Below are 24,649 nucleotides of genomic sequence, written 5' to 3' on the forward strand. Positions count from 1 at the left end.
GTTAGCTATTATCATCCCATTTTAAGATGAAAAGATGGAAGTTAGTGGAGGAAAAGAATGAAATAATAAAGAGCAAAATTTTTATAATTGAGTTGACAACTTGGGCTGTTTCATCCCATTTTTCCCATTCCTCTAGCTTCTTGGGATCAAAGGGATCATGAAAGCTCATCTGAAGCACTCATCCTATGGTTAATTTCCGCCCCCCTCCCCACACAGATATTCTTTCCAGGCAAATATCAAGTTGCATTTGAATGCTCCTCTCTGATGGAGGACTCACTCCCTCCAAAGAAACATCTTCTACTTTTGGACAGTGCAATTGTCCATCTTCTCTTGTTCACTGGGCAAATATTGTTAAGAATCTACCAGGCATGAAGCTAAAAACTGAAGATGCAGCAGTGAGCGAAAGCTGGCACAGCAGCCCTTGCCCTTGGGGAGCTTACAGACTGTTAGGAGATATAACCAAGGACAAACAACCACAGAAATAGGAATTGCAACCATGAAAAGTGGTGTGAGAGACAGCACAGGAGGCCCTTGAGGGCCTTGCGTGGGGGACATCTTGGCTCCTGTAGGAACGGGAAGACTTTCCTGAGGACATGATCATGAAGCTGGCCTCTAAAGGATGAGTCAAGTCGAAGGTAACAAGGGGCTGAGAGAGGGAAAGGCGTTCAAGGAGGGAACAGCAGGTGCAAAGGCCCGAGGTGGGTAGGAGAGAAGGGCACGCATGTGGTGTCAAGTGCAAGCTGATGAGGCAGAAACAGGCAAGGGGAGACCTGGTCGGACACGGCCGGGGGGGCGGTGCAGCATGGGGCTCACACTCATTGTTCTCCTGAGAGCAGTGGAGGCTGAGGGTTTCAGGCACCTTCCCATCCGATCTTCAGAGTCTCACTTTCTAACTCTTCTTCTAATGAAATGACTCCTCTCCAAATGATTGCAACATCGCTCTCCTACTGGGATTCCTCTGCATACTCCAGCAGAGCCCCCTGCATGCTCTCCATGACTCAGGATGAAGGCATTTAAGGATCTCAGAGAGACACACCTAGAAATATCTGTTGTCACCACAAGCTCCATCAATGACCAGGGGCTCATCCACAGCCTGCAGGTGACCAGGGTGGACAGGGCTCTGGGAAAAGAAAGTTTCCAGGAGTCAGGAGAACCCACCTGAGAAGCCCGGGGGTCTCTTCCGGGGTGCCTTGTCTACCTCCCCACCTTCCTGATACAAACACACACTTATACTTCAGACCTGGGTTTTAATTCACCGGCCCTTAATGAGGCTGCCCACCCTGACCCTTCTCTGAGGTTTCTGGTTTCTCTGAGCAGGAGGAAGGGGACAGGGCTGCTGAGGCCATGGGTGAACAAGGCCCTTTGGAAGGCTCCATGGAGCGCCGACCAGAGATTCCCCCAACCTCAGCTCCACCTGCCATGAGTTTCTCATACTCCCCACTTCCTGCCTCCCCTCTGCCCAGGTGTAAAATGCAGATGCTTGAGCCACAGAAAGTGATTCCACCCACATCTGCAAGGGGGCCTGTTGCAACAAGGCAGCAGAATACTGGCCACCTAACACATCCACAAATGAACCCCCCAAACCTGAGTATGTCATGTTAAATGGCAAAGGGAGCTGAGGCCATGGGAGGAATTAAGGTCGTTGGTCAGCTGACCTGAAAAATAAAATGCGAAATTCTGGATTATCTGGGTGAGCCCAAGACAAGAGTCTTTAACAGTAAAAGTAGGAGGCAGAAGAATCCAGGAAGGAGCAGAGGTTGGAATGGTGTGATGCCAGGACTGTCACTCCCCAGTGGCTTTGAGGACGAGGGCAATTCAAGCAGCCTCTGGAACCAGAAAAAGCCAGGAAACAGATGCTCCCCTAGAGCCTCCAGAAAGGAACACAGCCCTGGTGACACCTTGATTTTAGGCCAAGGAGACTGTATCAGACCTCTGAGCTCAGAACGAGGAGATAATTAACACACTTGTTTTTATAAACCACCAAGTGTTTGGTGATTGTCACAGTCTCAGTAGGAAATAAACACATCCCGGGGGGCCTGGCAATGGTGGCACACATAGTAGGACGTGCCAGCCTCCCCAGTCCAACCCAGCCTCGGCTGTAGGAATGTGACTCTCCAGCTCTGGCAGAGGCAGGCTGGGGAAAGACGCCTCTGGTTTGGGGGAGGTGCCGCTCTAGGGGCCCTGATGGACACAGGCACTTCCCACGAACACTCACTTTTTATTATGGCACCGTGTACACCAGTTAATGCCGGGAGGTATGGATCACAGCATTGCCCTGAAAGTTCAAGAGACATAGTGATGAAGAAGTGATGGGCCCAGGTTTTGAGGAGCTGATGGGCAGGAGGAGAGACAGATGTGTGAACAAGCTGAGAATCAAAAACCATTAAGACCCAGAATAATGAAGTCCCAATGGCAGAACAACTGGCAGTAGCGCTGAAGGCACAAGGGAACCTTCCTGGTTCTGTCATAAACCACACGGCCTGCCTTGAAACAGGACAATCTAGAATCCTGGCCTTACATGACCTGGGCAAGCTGCTTCCCTTCCCGGGGCTTAGATTCCCCACATGGAAGGTGGACTCCTCCCCTTCTGTCCTATTCCTTCTGCCTTGAAACGCGGGAGACAAATGGTGCTGTCCTGATAGTTGCTCATCCATGAACATGTCTAGGCACCCAGTACATGCTCACCTCCAGCTGGAGCTGTCACACGCATATTTCCAATTATTCTTTAAACACCCTGAAGCAGTTTCATGAGCTAAGCTAGACATATTGCACAAATACCGTCTGATTCCACTTGCATAAGGAACTCTGAGTAGTCACATTCAAAGAGACGGGAAGGAGCAGAGTGGTAATCAGGGATGATGGAAGGGGGAAATATATATAATTTTCTAACCACAGTAAACATTTTTAAAAAATATTCTAAAGTGTAGATGCTTTGACCCATTTTACAGATGAGAAAAGGAGGCTCAGACAGATTAATTGGCTTGCCCCACATAGCGGTGGCTAGAGAAAAGCAGACTTGGGATCTGAACCCAGGTCTGACTCTCCAGTGAGGGTCATGTTCTCCCAATAGCTTCATTCCATTCTTTCCAAGTGTCCTTTGGGAAAATCTGCTCTGGGGGAGACCCCACAATTTCTGCACAGGAAAGACAGAAAAATAAGGCTGAGGCAGCCTCAGAGGAGCATTTACAAGGAAATGAGGAACATGAGCTTGTGTGCCAGCCAAAAGCGGAGCCTGGGGCCTGGCCACCGTCTCACTCCCTCTCCCACGATTTGACTGCTTCTCTGAGCTTCCCTTGACAATCCTTTCTTTCCATGGCAACGGTGAAAGCAGCTGGCCCAGGAGACCAGGGAACCAGAGGCGCCTTTCTAGGGAGGAGAAGCTGTAGACACTCTTCTGTGGTTTGCAGAGAGTGCGCAGCGCCTCCTGGCAATCCTGCCACCCAGAGGGAAGGAACAGGAGGGGACTCAAAAGGCCCCCAGAGTTAAAGGGCAAACCTGCGGAAGTTTGAGAACTGGCATCCTCCAGGACCCAGCTCTGGGCTGGGCTGTTCCCCTCCGTCCAAGGGAGAAGCCCCAGAGTCAGAGGGTGGCACAAAGAGAAGCCCTGAGAGTCCCCATGGGATGGACACATGCTGCCCCCGCCCCAGAAGAGCCTAGAAAATTGAGGGAGAGATGGTTGGAGAGCAAGCAAAGCAGAAGACAGAGGAACCATGGACTGCCAGGGCTGGTGAGGTAAGAGAGAAAGCCACTTGAGTCCTTATCTATTGTCGCTTAACGAATTATACCAATGCTTAGTGGCTTGAAACAACAAACACTAATTATCTCATAGTTTCTGGGGTCAGAAAGCTGGGCGTGGCTTAGGTGGGGTGCCTCTGGCTCTGGTGTCTCCTAATGTTGGCAGCAACCGGTGCTTTCCACCGAAGCCTCCCCTGGGGGAGGACCCATCTCCCAGGTCACTTAGGCAGAGGTTGGCAGGACTCCATTTCTCAGGAGCTGTGGACTAAGGGTCTTAGCGTCCCCCGCCCTTGTTCCTTGAGGCCTTCCTGAGTCCCTCTGCCTCATGGGCCTCTCCACAGAGCAGGCCATACAAGGCAATTGGTTTCCTGCAGAGTCAGAAGCAAGGGAGTGAGAGATAGCCCCTCACATGGAGGGCACACTTGCTCTGAAACTGAATGCTCCACCATCCCCGGGGCCCCACAGGACAGTGTGGCTCCCTTGTCATGGGGCAGGCCCAGGACCACCAGGCAGGGAACTCCCGGGTTCCAGGGTGTGGTCCAAGAACAGAACAAGGCAATCTCCAGACCCAGGACTCCTCACTGTGCAGAAAGGGCACGGCTGGAGGAGGACCAAAGTGTAACTCTGGTCTGATAGGTGCACCACAGGGGCCTCCCATCTTCCAGAAGGCCTCTTACAGCGGCCCTCCCCTGGCCACGGGCCGCACTGCCTGCTTCCCTCCTACCACTGCCAGGGTTTCCAAATTCCAGATTGCCTCCACATTTTTCCACATTTTCCACAGCTTTTCCAGCCAGCCCGGATGGCCCCTCCCCCAAGCCTGCCCCCACCCCCCAGCTACTGGTCCTCAACTTCCTGTGTTTGCGTAAATGACAGAATGGCATTCAAACACCCATGTGACACGGGAATGGTGCAAAGGACAGACAAAAGTGGAAGTTCTGGAACACATTGGCCATATGAGCTTCATTTCTGTGTTTATCGTCAATGGAGGTCCCCAAAAAGAAAGGATTCTGGATAGAAAACAATGATATAACCATGAAATCCGCCCCCCAATTTTTTTTAAATAAATGCATTTTTTGGTATAATTCTGTATATGTCCTTTGGTGGTTTTTAAATTTGTATTGCATATTTTATACAGACAAAAATATACGTCATGTTATGAAGTCATAAGGCAAACACCTGCACTTCAGCCACCTGCACCAGACCCCAGAAGTGTCTGATGCTATCAGAGGCACCTGGGTGCTCCCACAGCCTGCCCCTGGCCTCCCCGCAGCTGTAACCACCACCTAAAGCTGTATTTCCAATCCCCTCATTTTTCAAAAATAGTTTTGCCACAGTTTTGCTTGTCCCTAAGCAATATATTTTTGGTTGTGCTTGATTTTGAACCTTTAATACACACAGTGTGGTGGTATAGCCCTCTGTGATTTATTTCTTTCCCTTGATATTTTGTCCCTAAGGTTCATCCACAGTGTTGCTTCCAGATGTGATTCTTCCTAGTCACTGCTTCATCATAGCCTGTTGTGGGAATAGAAATTGGAGATGTACATTGTGGTCTATTCTTCTGGGTTTTTTATTTCTTGTTCTTGGAATGTGATTGATAAATTCTCTCTTGGGAAGGCTGTAAGTATGTTCTCCCTTGTTTGGTGTGAAACTTATGTTGGTACCCAGAATTTTTTTTAAAGTGTAATTTTATTGGTTCATGAGACTGAGAGCCTGGAGTCCAATGGTCCTCAGCATCCTGATCCTTCAGCCATCCCACCTCTGCTAGAATCCTGTGAAGCTAGGTGCTCACTCTCTCCTGAAGGCCGCTGGCTCTAGAAAATTCTTTCTCGGGTTGAAGGAGAACATGCCTCCCTATGGCTTTCTCCCATTGGTCCTGCTTCTTTCCTGCTGCCCTGACGCTGTAGATTGTCTGCACTTTCTGCACCAGGACAACCATGCAGAAGACAGCACTAGTTTTCTCTTACCTCCAGCATTGCCCACCACCCACACCCCCGCTCTCTCCCCAGGCTCTACCAAATCCCATGCTCTTCCCTCACACAAGGCCGGATTCCCAGTTCCCCATGCATCCAGTTGCTGCCTGGCACCAGCTCCAATCTTATTTTAGTGTAATCCAGTGTTCTCAGGCCTTGCCAACTCTGGAAATGGATCACGTCCTGCTAAACAGTTAATCTTCAATGCTGTTGAGTTGGAGACCTGCTTATGCAGCAGTCCCAATCCCAAGGAGTGTGATACAATTACTCATGAGTTAGTCCTGGCTGCCACTTCCTGTCACAGCCATCCATGGTCAGTGCTTTCACAGTTAGAAAGTGAGAGATACTGATGGCATCATTGCTGCTGACTGAGCAGAAGTCATCGTCTGGCACAGTCATCTCTCTGCCTCTCTGAGGCTCCACTGCCATCAAGGTTCAGCCTGTAGCATGACCACTCACACTCGCTTGGAGCACTGCCACTGCTTGTCATGTGACTGCAGAAGAGAAGGCTCGCTCCTCTCTGGGCTGCACACAGTCTAGAGACCCCACAGCAAGGCTGTATTAGCATTCGGGGTGGGGGGGCAGCTCCTGTGGTTCCCATGAGGACTACCAGGGTGAGGGCAGGTTCCAACCACAGCCACTAATCCCTGTATCCCCCTTTCTGACCCTGTGGCTGAGTCAGCTATGCCGCACTAAATCCCCTGCCTTCTGGAAGAAAGGCTTGAGTGCCTTGCCTGCTGCCCCCTGCTCTTCCACACACACGTGTTTACATCTGAGCCTTGATTGTGGCCACTGGTCTCTTCCCAGGGAGGCTCCCTCGCCCTCTTGTAAATCAGTAGGTACAAAGAGCCCAAGGCAGGATGGAGAGTGTCACCTAACAGAGCACATGTACAAAGGTGTCAGAATCTCAGCTCTGACCAGCTGGGACTCCTGGGACACAGAGACGGTGGTCCCCCTGTCCTAGCTCCTGCTAATCACCAGATGCGCCCACACTTTTGAGCATGTGAAGACAGGAGGAGAAAAGACAGTGCTTGAAACTTCTGCTTGTTTAGTATAAGCCCCTAAGAGTTTTCCATCTCCTCCTGATAAAGAGAGATTGAAAAGTAGTCAATTCGAGAAGTCAGGGCTATATACTTACTCAGCCCTGGGTAGGGGAAGTACAGAAGAAATGTTTTAGAAAGTCATATTCCAGCTGAGGAAATGCAGTGTTTTGCCAGCTCTCTTTTTGTGGTTCTAACCATTGTCTGCCTCAGAGTCCTTCCTTGATGTGAGACACTTCACTCATGTGTGCCTATGAGCCCCTGGAGGGTGGGATCCATGTTTGACCCTCTGCTATCTCTCCCAGAACCCAGGCAGGGGCTTGGCTCATAATAAATACACAACCATAGGAACCAAGAATGTTGGAGAGGGAAAAAACATCTGGGGTCTGACCATGTCACTTCCCTGCTCAAAACTCTTCAATGGCTCCTCATTAATAGCAGGATAAATTGTAAACCCTTGGCCAGACATTCATGGCTTTAAGGTCTGGGCAGAGGGGGGCCAGCCCACCTCTCTATCTTCATTTTCCATCACACACCCCCACTCACACAGGACTCAGGGCATCAGCTGGAGTTCATTTGGAGAAGCAAGACCACTAGGAGTGATAGAGAATGGGAATGTATTATAAGGAGTGGACTTCATGCAATCATAGGAGCATAAGAGCCACATGAGCAGTTCATACACAGCTGTGGCCTCTGCATCCAGTGCCAGGTCTGAGGCCAGCAGGACAGGTTATAGAGTTGGGGAGAGTAAGGACAAGCTGGAGCCCAGGACAACAAACTAGAGCCCTTACTGGTCTCTCATTGTATCCAAGGCTCTAGTTTCCAACATGGAATTGACCTGCAGGAGAAGCTGGAGACTTTGTTGACAAAATTAGCCCAAAAGATGAAGAGACCAGAAGATCCAGCAGGAGCTGGAGCAGGTAAAAGCTGCTGCCACATCCTTCCCTCTCTCCCTCCCCCTTCACCACACACACACACACACACACACACACACCTATACACGAAGAGTCAGTCCATCTACGCCAATATGGATGAGCTGCAAGTGCCTCTGCTAATGGCCTGAGCATAAACACTGTGTTCACTTCCACTTTCCAAACCTCATGCACATTTTCTCTTGTGGCCAACTCTAACCCAGAGGAAATTCCAAAAGACGTTCAGCTGGAACAGCTGAGTTCCAGCTCAGCTAAATTTGACCAGACACATACTTCCCCAGTCTGTTTCCTTTACGTAGAATATTCTTCCCCACTCTCCTCCTGAATAACTCCTACTCACCTATCAAGGCTCCAAACAAATGGCTCTTCATCCCACAGGTGTCTCTCAACAACCCTGGGCAGCCTCAATCAGCCCTCCCTATGCCCCCTGGCCTGTCAGTACCAACCTCCTTTAGAACCTTAACACAACCCTTTCAGAGAGCTGCCCTCACCCATGAGGCTGGATCTAGGTCATCTCTGTGACCCAAGGGACTAGATAATATTAAGCATATCTCAGTCACAGCAGAGACCAGGAGGAGAGATCACCTGCTCGGTGTCACACAGACATTTAAGGCGCAGAGGCAGGATTCAACTGACTCCAGAGGCAAAATTCTTTTTTTTTTTTTTTTTAATTTTATTTATTTATGAGAGACACAGAGAAAGAGACAGAGAGGCAGAGACACAGGCAGAGGGAGAAGCAGGCTCCATGCAGGGAACCTGACTTGGGACTCGATCCTGGGCCTCCAGGATCACACCCTGGGCTAAAGACAGCGGTAAATTGCTAAGCCACCGGGGCTGACCTAGAGGCAAAATTCTTAATCACCAAACAACTATTAAGGTAGAAAATATTAAAAGTGCAGTGAGTGCAGGGTTACCAATGGTCTCAGTTTGCCTGGAACCAAGGCAGGTTCCTGCAATCCTCGGTTTTCCATTGAAAAGTGGGCAAACAAGGATGAGCTGGTCACCCTATGAGAGACTACTCTGGCTGTTCAAAGGTGGGAGAGGCACTGGAAGCCCAGGGATGGGCCATTCTGAAGCCTTGTATTTGAGCCACCCCCCAAGACCAGAATAAGGAGGGAGCTTTTGAATTAGCTTTGTTATCCAATTCCTCCTCTTTCAGAAACTCAGCCCTCCAGGTTGTTTGGAAAGCAATTTTGAATTGCTTTGCAGTTCCATTGTAGCTCCACTGGTTGCTGTCTGCACAGGGACTTTGGTTGGGGGAGATGTGGGTAAGGGGGAGCAGGAACTACAACTCCTTTCCTGCAAAAGGGGGAGTCTGTGGACAGGGAGTCAAAACAGATTCATGGAGCTGGGCAGGGGTTGGAGGTGCTTCCCAGCCTCCTGCCCTTCCAGATAGGGCTAAAGAAGCATCAGCAGGCTCAATGAAGATGGAATTTCAGCCTCCTAGTCATCAGCGTGGAAGGAACTGCTCAATCCAACTCTGTTAGTTCAGTCCCAGGAAGGGATTTATCTCAGGTCAGAGAGTTATCAGGAGCAGAGCTGGAGCTAAGACTCAGACTTCCAGGCTTCTGCCCCCAAAGTGTAGACACTACCCGGGCAGGGGACAGTGGCCTGGCACACTGCTAACTTCAGGCAAGTTGCTTCTCCATCTCTGATGCTCATTTTCTTTATCTGCACCACGGGAAGAGCTTCTAGGTCAAATAAGAAATGCACAGCCTAGAACTATGCAGACCACCTGAGAAACAGCAGTGCCCTTCTCCAGCCACACCCAGGCCACAGCTTAGTGTTCTAGAGCCAAGACTCTATGAATTACCAGCTGTTCCATTAAGCAGGTTTTTCCTTCTCTTTAGTATTTTTTCCTGTGTAAAGTGAAGTAGCAATGCCTACCCCTGGAGTTATTAAGGACATGAACAAAGAAAGTTGTCCCAACAGCTGGCACCTTATAACAGCTGGGAACTATCTTTGTTCAGGGAAAACAACTTGATTAGCTTCTTGGCGAGACTTGCCAGGCTGGGTGTGGTAAGGTGGGCACCTCTTCAGCATGACACATGGGAAGGCTCTATTTGGGGCAGGGAAGCCTTGAAAGGGAGAAGAAGAAATGGAGTGGGAGCTGGAGAAAACACTATGGAGGTTCTTCAAAAATTAAAAACAGAAGTACCATAGGATCCAGTCATTCTACTACTGGGTATTTACCCAAAGAAAACAAAAACACTGATTCGAAAAGACACATATGCCCCTATGTTTATTGTAGCACTATTTACAGTAAGTAGCCAAGATATGGAAGCAGCCCAAGTGTCCATCAACTGACAAATGGATGAAGAAGATGAGGGAGATATAGATATATAATGGCATACTACTCAGCCATAAAAAATAATGAAATCTTGCCATTTGCAACAGCATGGGTGGATTTAAAGAGTATGATGCTGAGTGAAATAAGTCAGGGAAAGACAAAGACCGTATGATGTCACTCAGATGTGGAATTTAAGAAACAAAACAAGCGACACAAAGGGAAAAGGAGACAAACCAAAAAACAATTAACTATAGATACCAAATTGGTGATTGACAAAGGGGAGGCGGTGGGGTGTGTGTGTGGATGGGTGACATCGGTGACGGGGATTAAAGAGGGTACTTACTGTGATCAGCATGGCATGATGTATGAAAGTGTTAAAGCTCTGTATTGTACGCCTGAATCTAATATAACCTAATATAACATGTAAATTATACTAGACTTAAAAATAAATTAAAAAAAATATTTTGTTTATTCACGAGAGACACAGAGAGAGAGAGGCAGAGACAGAGGCAGTGGGAGAAGCAGGCTCCATGCAGGAAACCTGATGTGGGACTCGATCCAGGGACTCCAGGATCACGCCCTGAGCCAAAGGCAGACGCTCAACCACTGAACCACCCAGATGTCCCTAAAATTTTTTAAAAAGAAAGGGAAAGGAAAGGGTAGGTGGAAGAGCCCACAAGGCTGGGGGACTGAAGGAGAGCTCTGCTCCCCTTCCCCAGATATTCTACCACCACCCCATCCCTTCTGCATCCCCAATCATCAGGAACATCTGCCAGTCCCACAAGTGCCTATACAAACAGTGTGTGTGTGTGTGTGTGTGTGTGTGTGTAAATCAAAGAGTGCTAAGTTTCCTGAGTGAAGGCAATGAGAAACAGAGACCACACATAAGGAAGACAGAGCTAAGAATTTGAGAAAGCTGGGTTTGTCAGAGACCACTGGCTCTACATGGGGATCCATCTGCCACTTCTTGGGCTGACAGCTCCCTGTGTTCCCCTAGCCTCCCCCAAAGTTGGGAGTGGCCAAACTATGGAGCTGGAGCCAGTGGAATGTGTGTGCAAGTGATGAGTGCCACTTGTAGGCCTGGCCCAGAAAACCTCCCACACCAGTCCCTCCCTGCCTCTCCTTCCTGCCTGTGGGAGGGCCTTGGGAGTCCTGTGTTGACAATGGCAGATCCACCGCACCAGCACGGAACCTCCTAGATCTTATCAGCAAAGAAAAAATAAACTTCTATTGTGTTAGGTCATTACATTCTGGGTCTAATTGTTAAAGACATTTAACCTACACAAAACAAGAAACTTGCAGAAGGCTTTAGACTTTCCAGGACTCTGAAATAGGTATGGAGAGTCAGGGTGGATGGTGTTGGACACATTCCAACTATGGATCTCCAGGATGGGTAAAGCCAACTGATAGGTAGATTACCTAAGTTAATCTTAGGTTTTGTATGCATCCCACAAGTGAGAGCAATTCTGATTATGATAATGTTCATTAAACGAGTGTGTCTATACCTAAAATGGATCCATAATTCTTGGGGTTCACTTCTTGGGATTGTTTTGGGGGTTTGGGCTATGGGCTATGGATAGTATCATTAGCATGAGGAGTCAGTACAGAGAGAACTTATTAACCTGAGTTTTGTTTTCTCGATGCTAGGGGGAAAGTCTCCTTCACTGAGCAGATATGAGCCGATGCCTGATGCAGGGAGCACAGATTGTTTGGCTCAGGAAGGAATGAAAGATGTTCTTACCCCTGGGAGGTCTGATCACCCTCCCACTAAGGAGAGTAGACAGGTTTGGAGCATTTCTAAGATCCTGGCGTCCCTGAAAAGTCCCTTGGCCCCACAAAAGAGAAAGGGACAGAACATGCCCTTCATGTGTCTAGAGGGTGACATGGCTAGCACCCTGCCTCTAGGAAGGCTCCTGAGGGTCCTTTCACTGTCGCTCAGGCCTTGTGTGGTGTGGATACCAAGGCTTAGAGGCGCACTGGTGGCTGAGCTTGGCACGGGGGGATGAAGCTGCACCCTCTCTTTGGAAGGGTCATGGTGGCCTGCTGTGAGTCAGCCACAGCCTACAGATGCGGAGGACCATCACCCAAGCAGCACCACGTAGCAGTGACCTCCACCACACACTGGCAGCACAGGCAAGACTCCTGGCTGCATATCCAAGAGGGTGATCAGACTTCCTGTCAGTTTGGGGTAAGAGGGGGTGCAGCTAGTTTTAACTGAACTTGAAGAACAGAGATGGAATCGGATTTGCTGCTGGAAGTGGCAGAGTCCCTATTTCTTAGCAAAACTTAGCAGAAGAGGGGGCCACTGGTCCCTGGTGACTTCTGGGGGATCAAGGGCAAGTTGGGTCCACTGGCTCAAGCCAAGCCCACTTTCCCTGGCCCAGTCCTGCCGCACGCTGAATCTCTCAGCATCTCCTGGCATCTCAGGAACCTTAGAGACCTGACTGTCCCTGAGCAAGCAGGAGCTCAGGGCAGCCCAAACAAGTGTTCTGGGCTCCGGAGCAAGACCACAGAGCCGGCAGCAGAGCCACAGGGGAAGGAAATGAACCAAGTTCCATGAAGGCTCAAATGACTTTTTAAGCAAATGTCTCGAGTTGGGAGGGAGGGGTGTGTGTGAATAGCCATCACCAAGATGACCAAGGCTCAAATGTCCACCAAGCCCACTCTGCTTTTGGATAAGCCCATTTCTCTCCACGATAGAGATGAGGAGCAGCATGAAAAGATGTTGAGGGAGACAACTCGAGTTCTGTACACAGAAGCTGGGGATGGAAAATCGGCACCTCTTGGAGTTCATGGTTCCTGGCCTTCCAGAAGGCACAGCCAGCATTCCCAGGGCACTTGGCTCCCATGCCCCATAAGGTTTTCTGTCTTTGGAAGAACACAGGTTCTGGAGTCAGGCCAGCCAGGGCTGGAGGCCCAGCTTTTTTGCATACCAGCAGGGCTTGGCCAAATCACTTCGCATCTCTGAGTCTCAGTTCCTTATCTGTAAATTGGGGATTATGATACTTGCCCAGTAGGGCCATTGTGGGGAATCAGCAGAAAGAGAATATGAAAGGGATCTGTCATAATCATTCTCACTGTAACTTAAAGAATGAGCATTTGCTCTGTGCCAGGCCCTTCCCCTGAATTATCTTATTGAATCTTCTCTAAGACCCTGCTTGACAGATGAGACAGCCAGAGCCCAGAGAGTCAGAGTAATTTTCCTAGATTGCTCAGCTTCATTTTATTATTTATTTATTTATTTATTTATTTATTTATTTATTTATTCATGATAGACATAGAGAGAGAGAGGCAGAGACACAGGAGGAGGGAGAAGCAGGCTCCATGCCAGGAGCCTGACGTGGGACTCGATCCCGGGACTCCAGGATCGCATCCTGGGCCAAAGGCAGGCGCCAAACCGCTGAGCCACCCAGGGATCCCCGATTGCTCAGCTTTAAAGTGTCCACGCCTGACCTGAAGCACAGAAAGCCTGACCCCGGTGTGCAGGCTCCGACGGGTCTAGTCCCAGACTTGGGATATAAAGCCAGTGGGTGTTGGTGCTCAGAGTGAGGCTGAAATCTACAGTGGGAGCAGGAAGAAAGGAAGCACTGTCCCGGGAAAAGTCTTTGGAGGGGGCAGGGTTTGAGCTGAAATTTTCCAAGGACAAGTGGAATCTGAGCAGGAGGAAAGAGGTGGAGGGGAGGCACTGCCAAGCTGCTACAGTTGGAGAGAAGGCAGGGGTGTAGAGACATGGAGCAGATAGGGGAGTAACAGGTAGATCTGGTGGCGACGTCACAACTGGAGCCTTCTCCTTAGAGAAAGGAGCAGCCATTTTTCTCAGGGACCCCTCTACAAAACCATTGGACTGCAAGCTTCATGAGGGCAAGGACTAGATCAGTAGCCTCCCCTCTGGGTGTCTGGACCCACCATGGCAGGCACCAGACGAACACCTCCTGAATGAACTGGAAGAGAGAGGGCATGTATCCTCATCCAACTTATTTGGCAGAACTGCACCTAGGTGGTCATACAATCCCCTCTCCCCCCACCAGGCAGGTGCGCTGTCATGGCTGGGTGGCGAGAGGGAGGTTAGGGGAGGGACATGGATAGAACTCAGCTCCACTGATCAGCAGTGACGTCTAGATTCTAACTCCAGGGGACAGAGATCATAGCCATCTCCTCTTCCCCACACCTGTTTACCAGGATATTACTGGTAATATCCTGGTAAACAGGATTGTTCTCCATGGGGCTTTCAAGCCTTGTAAGCAGACCCCCTGACTGCCCCTTGTTCTAAACTATTTTTCCAAGGATGTTTGTATAATGGATGGCCTTGGAATAAGGACCTTTCTCTGGATCAAAAGGAAGGCATGCTTCCTGCCCATTATAAAAGTTTTGGTTTCTCTCAGCTCAGGGTTCATCTCTTGTACTACAACCAGATGGACATTTTGATGCCATTCTTGAGTAGAGTCTCCTATTCAAATATAGAACATTGGGGCAGGGCAGCTTGGGTGGCGCAGCAGTTTAGAGCCGCCTTCAGCCCAAGACATGATCCTGGAGACCCGGGATCGAGTCCCCCACATCAGGCTCCCTGCATGGAGCCTGCTTCTCCCTCTGCCTGTGTCTCTGCCTCTCTCTCTATCTCTCTCTGTCTCTCATGAGTAAATAAATAAAATCTTTAAAAAAAAAAAGAACATTGGGGCAGCCCGGGTGGCTCAGCGGTTTAGCGCCGCCTTCAGCCCAGGGCCTGATCCTGGAGACCTGGGATCAAGTCTTGCGTCAGGCTCCCTGCATGGAGCTTGCTTCTCCCTCTGCCTGTGTCTCTGCCTCTCTCCCTCTCTGTGTCTCATGAATAAATAAATAAAATCTTAAAAAAAACAAAAAACAAATATAGAACATCTAGGGATGCCTGTGTGGCTCAGTTGGGTGAGTGTCTGCCTTCGGCTCAGGTCATGATCTCGGGGTCCTGGGATCAAGTCTTGCATTGGGATCCCCGGGGGGAGCCTGTCTCTCTCTCTCTGCCTGTGTCTCTGCCTCTCTCTCTGTGTCTCTCATGAATAAATAAATATAGTCTTTAAAAAATTAAACTATAGGACATCAAGTTAAGTTTGGATTTCAAATGAACAATGAATACTTTTTAAAATAAAAGTATGTCCCATGTAATATTTGAGACTTACACACAAAAAGTATTCATTGTCTGAAATTCAACTTTAAATGGGTGCCCTATGTGTTTATTTTGAAGCTAGGCGACTCTACCCCCATGGGACTTGCGGGAAAGAGGAACTGGTCCAAATACGCAGATGATTGTGCCGTGAGTAATAAAGCCCTTTGTCTCTGACTCAGGAGTCCGATGATTTCTGCCAGCATCCAGATTAGTTAGGAAATAGGGCAAAATGTCATACCCCTTCCCAGTTTGTGATAGGTCTCTCCAGCCTCAGCTTGGAACGTGGCATAGAGTTAGCAGCCCCAAATATCTGTGAAATGAATGGTTGTCAATCCAGGGGGAACTGCTGCCAAGTACACAGAATTCCTCTGGGATTTAGAATGGGCTCCCTGTGGTTGGTACATCAGCTTTACATTTCACTAATGCATTGTTGTTACCATGGTTACTGTAACTACATAGGGCTCTGCAGCTTCCAAAGAGCATTTTCATGCATTATCTTTTCAATTTCCCAATGACTCGCTGAAACATGCACGATTATTCTTCCTTTAGTAACTAGAAAACTGAAGTTAGGGGTCAAGAGGTATATTGCACAAGTTCACAAGTCTAGGAAGTAGCATAGCTGGGATTACTCAGCCAGAGAGCTTGAAGACCTACTATGTGCCTGGCACTAGGTTAACCTCATTACATACTTTATCTAGGCTAGGTCTTGTAGCTTCCTTAGGATGTAGGCACAGTGAACCCCAAAAGGCGTCTTATCACTCACCCAGATTCACATGGTGGGGGAGTAGCAGATTCAGAAGGAGAACCCACTTCTGTTTAGTGCTAAAGCCTGAGCAAAAGTGGTGGGGGTTGCAGGGGATGGTGAGGGGGCGAGGGGTGGCAGAGAACATCGCACCAGGGCTCAGCAACCACACATCCTGAGACTTCAGCAAATCCTCAGTTCATTCCAGCCCCCACAGGCTGGTGGGCTGGGCCATGCTAGGGTCCCAACAGTCTCTGGGATGGAACGTGATTTAAGCTGAGAGGGACAGGACAGGGACAAAGATGTTTTCTACACGTGGTTGGGGAAAGCTGGCTTTTTGGAGGGGAAACACACTCTTTCGTGACAGGGTTTCTCAAAGTGTGTTTTCTGAATTATTTAGTTTCCAAAAAAGGGGAAAAGGAAATTCTATAATGAAAGTAAGTTTGAGAAACAGTCACAGCTCATTTTTGCCCCTTTGGTCTACAGGATCTTCAGTGTATTAAAGGCTCTGACTGGGCAGCCCGGTGGCTCAGTGGTTTAGCGCCGCCTTCAGCCCAGGGAGTGATCCTGGGGACCCGGGATGGAGTCCCACGTCGGGCTCCCTGCATGGAGCCTGTTTCTCCCTCTGCCTGTGTCTCTGCCTCTCTCTCTCCTCTCTGTGTTTCAAATAAATAAATAAATAAATAAATAAATAAATAAATAAATAAATAAATGTTAAAAAAATAGTTTATAAAGGCTCTGACAAGTCCTATAGCAGAGGAAGTTCCTACAGTTTACTTAACCTGGAATTTCCTGAAAATATCTGATTGGGACATTTCTTTTGCATTTTTAAAAATAATTTTTTGGGGGTAATAGCTCTTATTAAGACATTTCAGGAAATGGTGGAATTTCAAGAATTTGGAGGCAGAATGTTGCTTGAAATTCGCCCTCTGCCTTATTTTCAGCAGAACAAAGTCTTAATTTTTGGCTCAGGAATGGACACAATTTCAGGAGACTGGGCTAGTGAGGGCTCCAGGGAAGCAGCATTTTTAGTATTTCACGTATTCTATGAACAGTGCCTCTTGGAATTGTGGGAGGTAGCAGCCCTGGGCAGCATTTCTCATCAAAAAGAGGTGTTCTTATAGAACTTCCTTATATCTGGGGCTTTTGGTATGGTTCTCATAATGCCAAGTGGGGGACATTTTCTGATTGCCTGCAAACCAGAGCAAATTCCCCCACGCCACATAAAAGGGGGAAGAGTATAATCTTGCCTCTCGAACCAGAATCAGCCACAGGAAGCAAAAGAAGCAGCATTGCCTGCCTTTTGCATTCAGGGGGCCAGGAAGGTCCTGATGCCTTTATCTGCTCTGCAGGGCCTGACATCCCCACTGCCAGAGTCACCGTTTTGGCCCATGGATGGTTTCCAGGCTGCAAACCTCCTAGGAACATGTAATTAACCCCACAAAGACAGACCATCTGGGTCACATTGTCCCTGAAAATTCAAGGGCAATATTAAGATATGGCCCAAAGAACTAATACATGGGACGTTAGCAGATGATGAAAGGAAAAACAGTTTTGTGCTTGCATAAATTTGAGCAACTTGGCATCCTGCAGATGCTCTGTGGAAAGTCACAGAGTACACAGCAGTGCTGAAGTCCTCAGGGAGAGAAGCTTTGACTAATTTGAGCATAAAACAGCTATTTATATTCAGCAGAGATGGGAAATGCTGGACATAGGAGAGGTGGTCAACAATCTATTAATGGCCAGGTTCACGGAAACGAGCCAGGGGAGCAGGAGAAAGTTCTGCTCAGTGCATAACCATGTGGACTCAGATGTCAGACACATCTGAGTTTTCATCTTGCTCCACAATTAAGAACCACACAGCCTTGGGCAAGCAACTGAACTTCCCAAACTCAGTTCTTCATCCACAAAGTAAGAATGATAAAAGACTGCAGGGCAGGTGGTTTTTGTGAGGATGAAATGAAGTAATGCACACAGCAAGCAATTTGTAAATAGTCTTGGTCATTACTCTCTTTGCTGTTGGTTTACTATTGTTTGTGGAGAGGGAATGGAGTGGTAGACAGCAAGAGGTGGGATGAATCCTGAGAGGTACGCTGCCTTGGCTGTGTGTCCTCCAACATCGGAGCTGGAAGAGCCATACCTTGCTCATAAAGTTAAGACAGCTGAAGTTCAGAGAGATGAAGAGATTTTCCCCAGATCACCTCTTGAATGAGTCTTAAGCCAATAATTCATTCATTCCTCAGCTATTTATTGAGCACCTACTCTGCTAGGTGGAAGCAATTTGCATGATCTAAGAAATGAATGCAGTGCACACCAGAAATCTCATGCTTGGAATTTCCCTAAAAGAAATGTTTGCTGGGACCCCTGGGTGGCTCAGTGGTTGAGTGTCTGCCTTTGGCTCAGGGCGGGATCCCAGAATCCAGGATTGAGTCCCACATCAGGCTCCCTGCGAGAAGCCTGCTTCTCCCTCTGCCTATGTCTCTGCCTCTGTGTGTGTGTGTCTCTCATGAATAAATAAATAAAATCTTAAAAAAAGAAAGAAAATACACATGCATCTACTCATTTGAGCAGCAAAAGAAACACAGTAAGGATAAACCAGCGCTAATGGGATTGGTTATCTGCAGGGTGTAGATGAGGGTAGGGTGGAAAGAAGGGGGAATAGAAACAAGATGGGAGCAAAAGGACGAGTGGCATTTCTCTGCATCTACTTTTCTGTAGCTCTGCCTCTGAGAGCCATGGTAACATTTCACAAACCCCCAAATTAACTGACTAGATAGAAGCAACCAGGATGTAGGGGGAGCCCCAGATGTACAGACAGTAACAGATGAACATGACAGTAGGACAAATGAATAACATCACCAGACTGAAAGCCACGGGGAGAAAAAAAAATCAACTTCAGCAACTTTGGAAAAAAGTTATTTTGACTGGATAAAGACAAAACATTTGGGAGGTGAAAGACAACTGTACGCCAGGATTGTATTCCAGTTAGTAAATCTATTCCTCACAGCAGTATGGGTTGGCCATTCTGAAACTGCTTTACGCTCAGACTAGAATTGAGCACATAAGGCCATCCACTGCAGGGCCGGGCTTCACGATGTTGGAGAGAAAGGTCAGAAAACAGATGAGGAGGAAGGTTGGTGTGATGTTGGATTGAAACAGAGGCAGCGGTGTGTGTGTGTGTGTGTGTGTATAAATATATATATTTGTGTCGTATTAAAGTATCTCCCCACAAGACACTTATTGATCACAATTGATAAGTAGTCATTTTATGGAGGAGAAGCATGGCAGATCCCTCCTGAGCCAAGTAAACAAAGTTAATATCACCAGGAATACAGATCATGGACCTTCTTTTTTTTTTTTTTTTAAGATTTTATTTATTTATTCATGAGAGATACAGAGAGAGGGGCAGAGACACAGGCAGAGGGAGAAGCAGGCTCCATGCAGGGAGCCCCACATGGGACTCGATCTTGGGTCTCCAGGATCAGGCCCTGGGCTGAAGGCGGCGCTAAACCGCTGGGCCCCGGGGCTGCCCAGATCATGAACCTTCTGTTATGAGTCACCAAGAAAGGACACAATATCACTCCCGTGGTATTCTTGCCCAAAACACACAATTTGATCATGACAAAACAGCCATAAACACACATGGAGATATATTCTACTAAATCATTGGCTAAAACTCTGCCAAGGTGTTGAGGTCAAGAAAAAGACTGAGGCATTGCCAGGGAGTGGAGGGGGCTGAGGAGGCATGCCTAAATGTCACGTGGAATCCAGGGTTGGATCCCACCACAGAGAGAACATTGATGGGGAAACCGTGGGCGGCTAGCATGTGTGTGAGGTTAATTTCCTAATTTTGGTAACTGGGCTGCGATCGTGCACTGCGATCGTGCAAGATGTCAACATTAGGGGAAGCTCCAAAGGGAGTGGACTATTTTTTTGGCAACTTCTCTGTAAGTTTACACTTATTTCGAAAGAATGAGTTTTTTTTTTTTTAAGAATGAGTTTTTAAAAAGATAAAGAAGAAAACAAAAACAAAAACAAAGATAAAGAAGATTTTTTTTTTTAAGATTTTATTTATTCACTCATGAGAGACACAGAGAGAGAGAGAGAGAGGCAGAGACACAGGCAGAGGGAGAAGCAGGCTCCATGCAGGGAGCCCGACATGGGACTCCATCCCGGGTCTCCAGGATCACGCCCTGGACCGAAGGCAGCGCTAAACCCCTGAGCCACTCCACCCGGGCTGCCCAAAGAATGTTCTTTGCAGCCCTGAGAAACCATAAACAAGAAGAGAACTCACCGGTAAGAGATAGTTACTTATGTGCATCAAGTTCTCCACACCTCAAGAAAGGATCACAAGAAACTAAGAGTGGAAGAAATATTGTTGGGGAGAGAGCCTTGGCTTTCATTCTACTGCTTTCTGTACAGTTTGCATTTTCTAATCTGATTTTTTAAATATAATTTCAACATCTATTGGAGATAGGATGATGGGCAATTTTAAGTTTTTTCTTTATATTTCTTTGTATGTAATACACACATACACACAAATATATAACTTAAAATCTCCTTTTTAGGGGCACCTGGGTGGCTCGGTTAGTTAAGTGTCTGCCTTCCGCTGAGGTCATGATCTCAGGGTCCTGGGATCAAATCCTGCATTGGGCTCTCCATTCAGCGGCAAGTCTGCTTCTCCCTCTCCCTCTTTGATCTCTCTGGCTCTCACTCCTCTCAAATAAATAAAGTACTATTTGGGGAAGATTTTACTTATTTATTCATGAGAGACAGAGAGAGATAGAAATAGAGATAGAAAAAAAAAAAAGAAATAGAGATAGAGAGAGAGAGAGAGAGAGAGAGAGAGAAAGCAGAGACACAAGAAAAGGGAGAATCAGGCTCTCCATAAGGAGCTCGATGTGGTACTTGATCCCGGATCCTGGGATCTCGCCTTGAGCCGAAGGCAGATGCTGAGCTACCCAGATGTCCCTATATAAAGTCTTAAAACAAACAAACAAACAAACAAACAAACCCTTCCCTTCTTTATCTGACTTCTCTGGTTTTAATTGAGCATTTAATATGCTTCCATTATCAATCTTTTCTTAGCATATCGATTATGCTTAAAAAAAACTGCTTTGGTGGTTACCCTAGAGTTTGCAATATACAATCACAACGAATCTAAATCAAATTTCAAATAACACAGAGTGGTGAAGTCACCCTACAACACTATAATTCAGAGTCCCGGCTCCTCCTCATCCATAAGCCCCAGGAGACAATATCCCTCTGCTTTAATCATCCCTGGGCCAGGTGGCCGGCAGCTAGAGGTCACCCCTGCGGCCCGAAGCCTCCCTCCTCCCAAATTATTCAAACTAGGCAATCATAAGCTGTTCATTCTGCACCATGGAACCCCCCGAATGAAGGCCATAGGCTAAGCACTGCCCTCCTGACCACCCTGGTGCCCTTCCCAAGGGGCACTGCATGCATATGCTCTGTGCCTCCCACCTCTAGGGCCTGGGAGTGACCTCTCCTGTGTCTCCTCTTGTAGTCACACCTGACTGATTCCATAAAAGATGACAAAACACCTTCTCTGATGTTCTTTCTTCATGCAGATTTGAGTTTCCCACTTGTATCATTTCCCTTCTTTCTGAAGAACTTCTGTTACCATTTTTTTTTTTAAAGATCTTATTTATTTATTTGAGAGAGAGAAACTGAACAAGGGAGGAGGGAGAGGGAGAAGCAGACTTCCTGCTGAGCCAGGAGCCTGAGGCAGACCGGATCCCAGGACCCAGGGATAATGACCTGAGCCAAAGACAGACACTTAACTGACTGAGCCACCCAGGTACCCCATTGTCTTTTTAAGATTTTTTTCAAAATTTTATTTATTTGAGAGACAGAGAGAGAGAGAGTGAGAGTACACGAGCAGGGAGAAGGGCAGAGGGAGAAGTAGAATCCCCTCTGAGCAGGGAGCCTGATGCAGGGCTCTATCCCAGGATGCCAGGATCATGATCAGAGCTGAAGGCAGACGCTCAATGGGCTGAGCCACCCAGGTGCCCAATCAGGCTTTTAGTGCGAGCTCTGTGTTAACCCAGCTCCGGAGTAGGACTGTTGTTCGTGTTTGTTGTAGCTGTAGGTGCCAGAGGCTCTGGTTTTTTTCTAGTTCCTTGCTATTTTCTCTCTAGTTGTCTTTGGTATTTCCTAAGAAGTTTAAAGATCTTATTTTTAAGTAATCTCTATGCCCAATGGGGGTCTCGAAGCCACAACCCCAAGATCAAGCGTGAGCTAGCCAGGTGCCCTCCCTAATCTTAATCTTTCTTCATTTTTTTTTTTAAAGATTTTATGTATTTATTCATGAGAGACACACAGAGAGGCAGAGACAGGCAGAGGGAGAAGCAGGCTCCTTGCAGGCTTCCTACATTGTAATCTACTGTTATTATACCTGTTGATATGTTGGTAAGATTTCTGGGAGGGGAAGCCTTCTATAATCTTATGATTAAATCTCAATTGTTTCTTTGTTTTGCCTTGTTTTGTTTTAGCAGGCCTGAGACCCCACAGAGTGACTGGAGTGACTGCGACTTTCAGAGGCATTTCTTGCCACACCCCCTACCCTTGTGAGACCGGAAGGCTGGAAGAGGCTGGAGCTGTCTAATGCCCTTTGCCCAGATCAGATAAGATGCTGCTAAAGCAGTTTTCCTCGGGGGCAAGCCTTTGTTACCGAAACCATCTGGGTGGATTTCTCAAAATGGTTTTTCTTTTGCTGCCCCTGAAAGCAGGAGGGGATTTCTCTGCAGTCTTCGCAGTCTTCTATGTGAGCCCCTGTGGGGTCCTGGAGATAAAACCCACAAACACATGGAGGCCTGAAGACTGGGCCCCTTGGAGTTTTTAACTCTACTTAGTCTACATGGAGCATCCAGCCACCTACCTGTTACTATCCCAAGTGCTCCTGCCAGTTACGGCTCCGGCTTCTCCAGCGGTTTCTGTCCCCAAGGAGGCGAATCTGCGGGTGATTCTCTGCCCGCAGAACTGTCTCTCCAGTTTTAGGGTTTCCCCTGTGACCCCAAATCTCTGATGGATCTGCGATTTGCAGTTTGTTTTTGCTTTTTCTTATTGTGAGGATGGAAGGGATGACTTCTGAGCTCTTTATGTGTTGGAATTGAAACTGGAAGTCTGTGTAGGTGTGTGCATATAATGTTTTTAAACATTTAGTCAGTGTCATCCTAAACATTTTTGGCTATTGTTATGTACAAGCTGACAGACTCCTGCCCTTTGCATTTGGAGGGGCAGGCAGCGAGAGATTGTCATGAATTTTGGAAAATTCTCAGCCATTATTACCTCTACAATTTCTTTTTTATTTTATCTATTTATTTATTTTTTATTTTTTGTTTAAAATTTTTTTTATTTTTTAATTTTTTTTTTTTTTTATGATAGTCACACACAGAGAGAGAGAGAGAGAGGCAGAGACACAGGCAGAGGGAGAAGCAGGCTCCATGCACCGGGAGCCCGATGTGGGATTCGATCCCGGGTCTCCAGGATCGCGCCCTGGGCCAAAGGCAGGCGCCAAACTGCTGCGCCATCCAGGGATCCCACCTCTACAATTTCTTCTGCTCCTTTCTCTCTTTCTCCTCCTTCTTGTGTTCCCATGACACATATGTTGCACCTTTAAATTGTCCCTCTGTTTTTGATATGTTGTTCCTTTCTTTACTTTTTTCTTTTTGAATTCATGAGAGACACAGAGAGAAAGGCAGAGACACAGGCAGAGGGAGAAGCAGGCTTCCCTCAGGGATCTGGAGGAGGGACCCTGGGATCACGACCCAAGCTGAAGGCAGATGCTCAACCACTGAGCCACTCAGGTGCCCCTGTTCCTTTCTTTCATTCTTGATCTCTCCGCCTTGCAGTCTGGAACATATATCATGGTGTCAGTAAGTAAAGGATCTAAATGGTGAGGATGTCTGGGAAGTGCCTCCTGCCCCCCCCCCCCCCGCCCTGGGAATGTCTATGAGGGACCCTGACCACTCCGGTTGAGGCTGGGCCACAAACGGGTCCTGCAGCTGTGCAGGGGGGTTCAGCTGGGGTCTGAAGGGTGGCTGGGGCAGAAAGAGGCAGGAGGCGACTGTCTGGAGGAGGCAGCAGGCCCAGTGTTTCCAACTCCACGCCCAGGGCTCAGTCCCCTGTCTAGCTGCCCCTACTCACACATCTTGCCTTCAGCTGGCTCCATCAGGCCTTTTGCATTCACCTGGGCTGTTGATTTGGGGACGGTTTTGCCAGTGGAGCTGCTTTCTAGAACCTGTGCGGGGGTCTGATGATGCTCCTCCCTTCTTCTCTGAATAAAGCTGTGTGGGGTGGATGGGTTAGTGATTCTGGGAGAAGAACCCTACCAGGAGAGCTCCGGTCTTGGGCCCTGTTACCAGCAGCTTCGAGAAAGGCAAGTGAAGGTCGGAGCTAGCATACTCTTTGTTGTTATATGTCCTGGTATGTGTTAGGTACTCTTCTTTGACAGCGTATCCTGTGAGGTAAGCATTATTGTATCCATTTTACAGACAAGAAAACTAAGGCTCGTTTGCCCCATCTCCAGGCAGCTAGAAAGACGCTAGACCTGGGATTCACACCCAAGTGTCCTGATTTCAGGCCTAAGCTCCCTCCTGTCCACCCTTGCAAAGGGCCCAGGCATACCCAGTGTGAGAGAGCCACGGCCTCGGCTGCAAGCATCCATCCCTAGATCTACATAGGCAGATGATGTGGGGGATTTAACGCAGGCCCATTGGAAGTTTGGCTTGGAGCCTCCATTGTCTCAGCATGTTGTAATCTGGCCCCGGGCAGGGAGCTA

At 47.9% G+C, this 24,649-nt stretch overlaps 1 long non-coding RNA gene across 1 annotated transcript; it reads left to right on the forward strand.

Moving 5' to 3' along the window:
• The first annotated feature begins 3,305 nt into the window (after positions 1–3,305).
• Positions 3,306–23,269, forward strand: LOC140605659 (uncharacterized). The gene is made up of 3 exons (XR_012008231.1): positions 3,306–3,732; positions 7,558–7,665; positions 22,362–23,269. It is a non-coding gene; the product is annotated as an uncharacterized lncRNA (long non-coding RNA).
• The last annotated feature ends 1,380 nt before the right edge of the window (positions 23,270–24,649 follow it).

Source organism: Canis lupus, chromosome 16 (genome assembly GCF_048164855.1).
Source record: "Canis lupus baileyi chromosome 16, mCanLup2.hap1, whole genome shotgun sequence".
NCBI classification, from domain to species: Eukaryota; Metazoa; Chordata; class Mammalia; order Carnivora; family Canidae; genus Canis; species Canis lupus.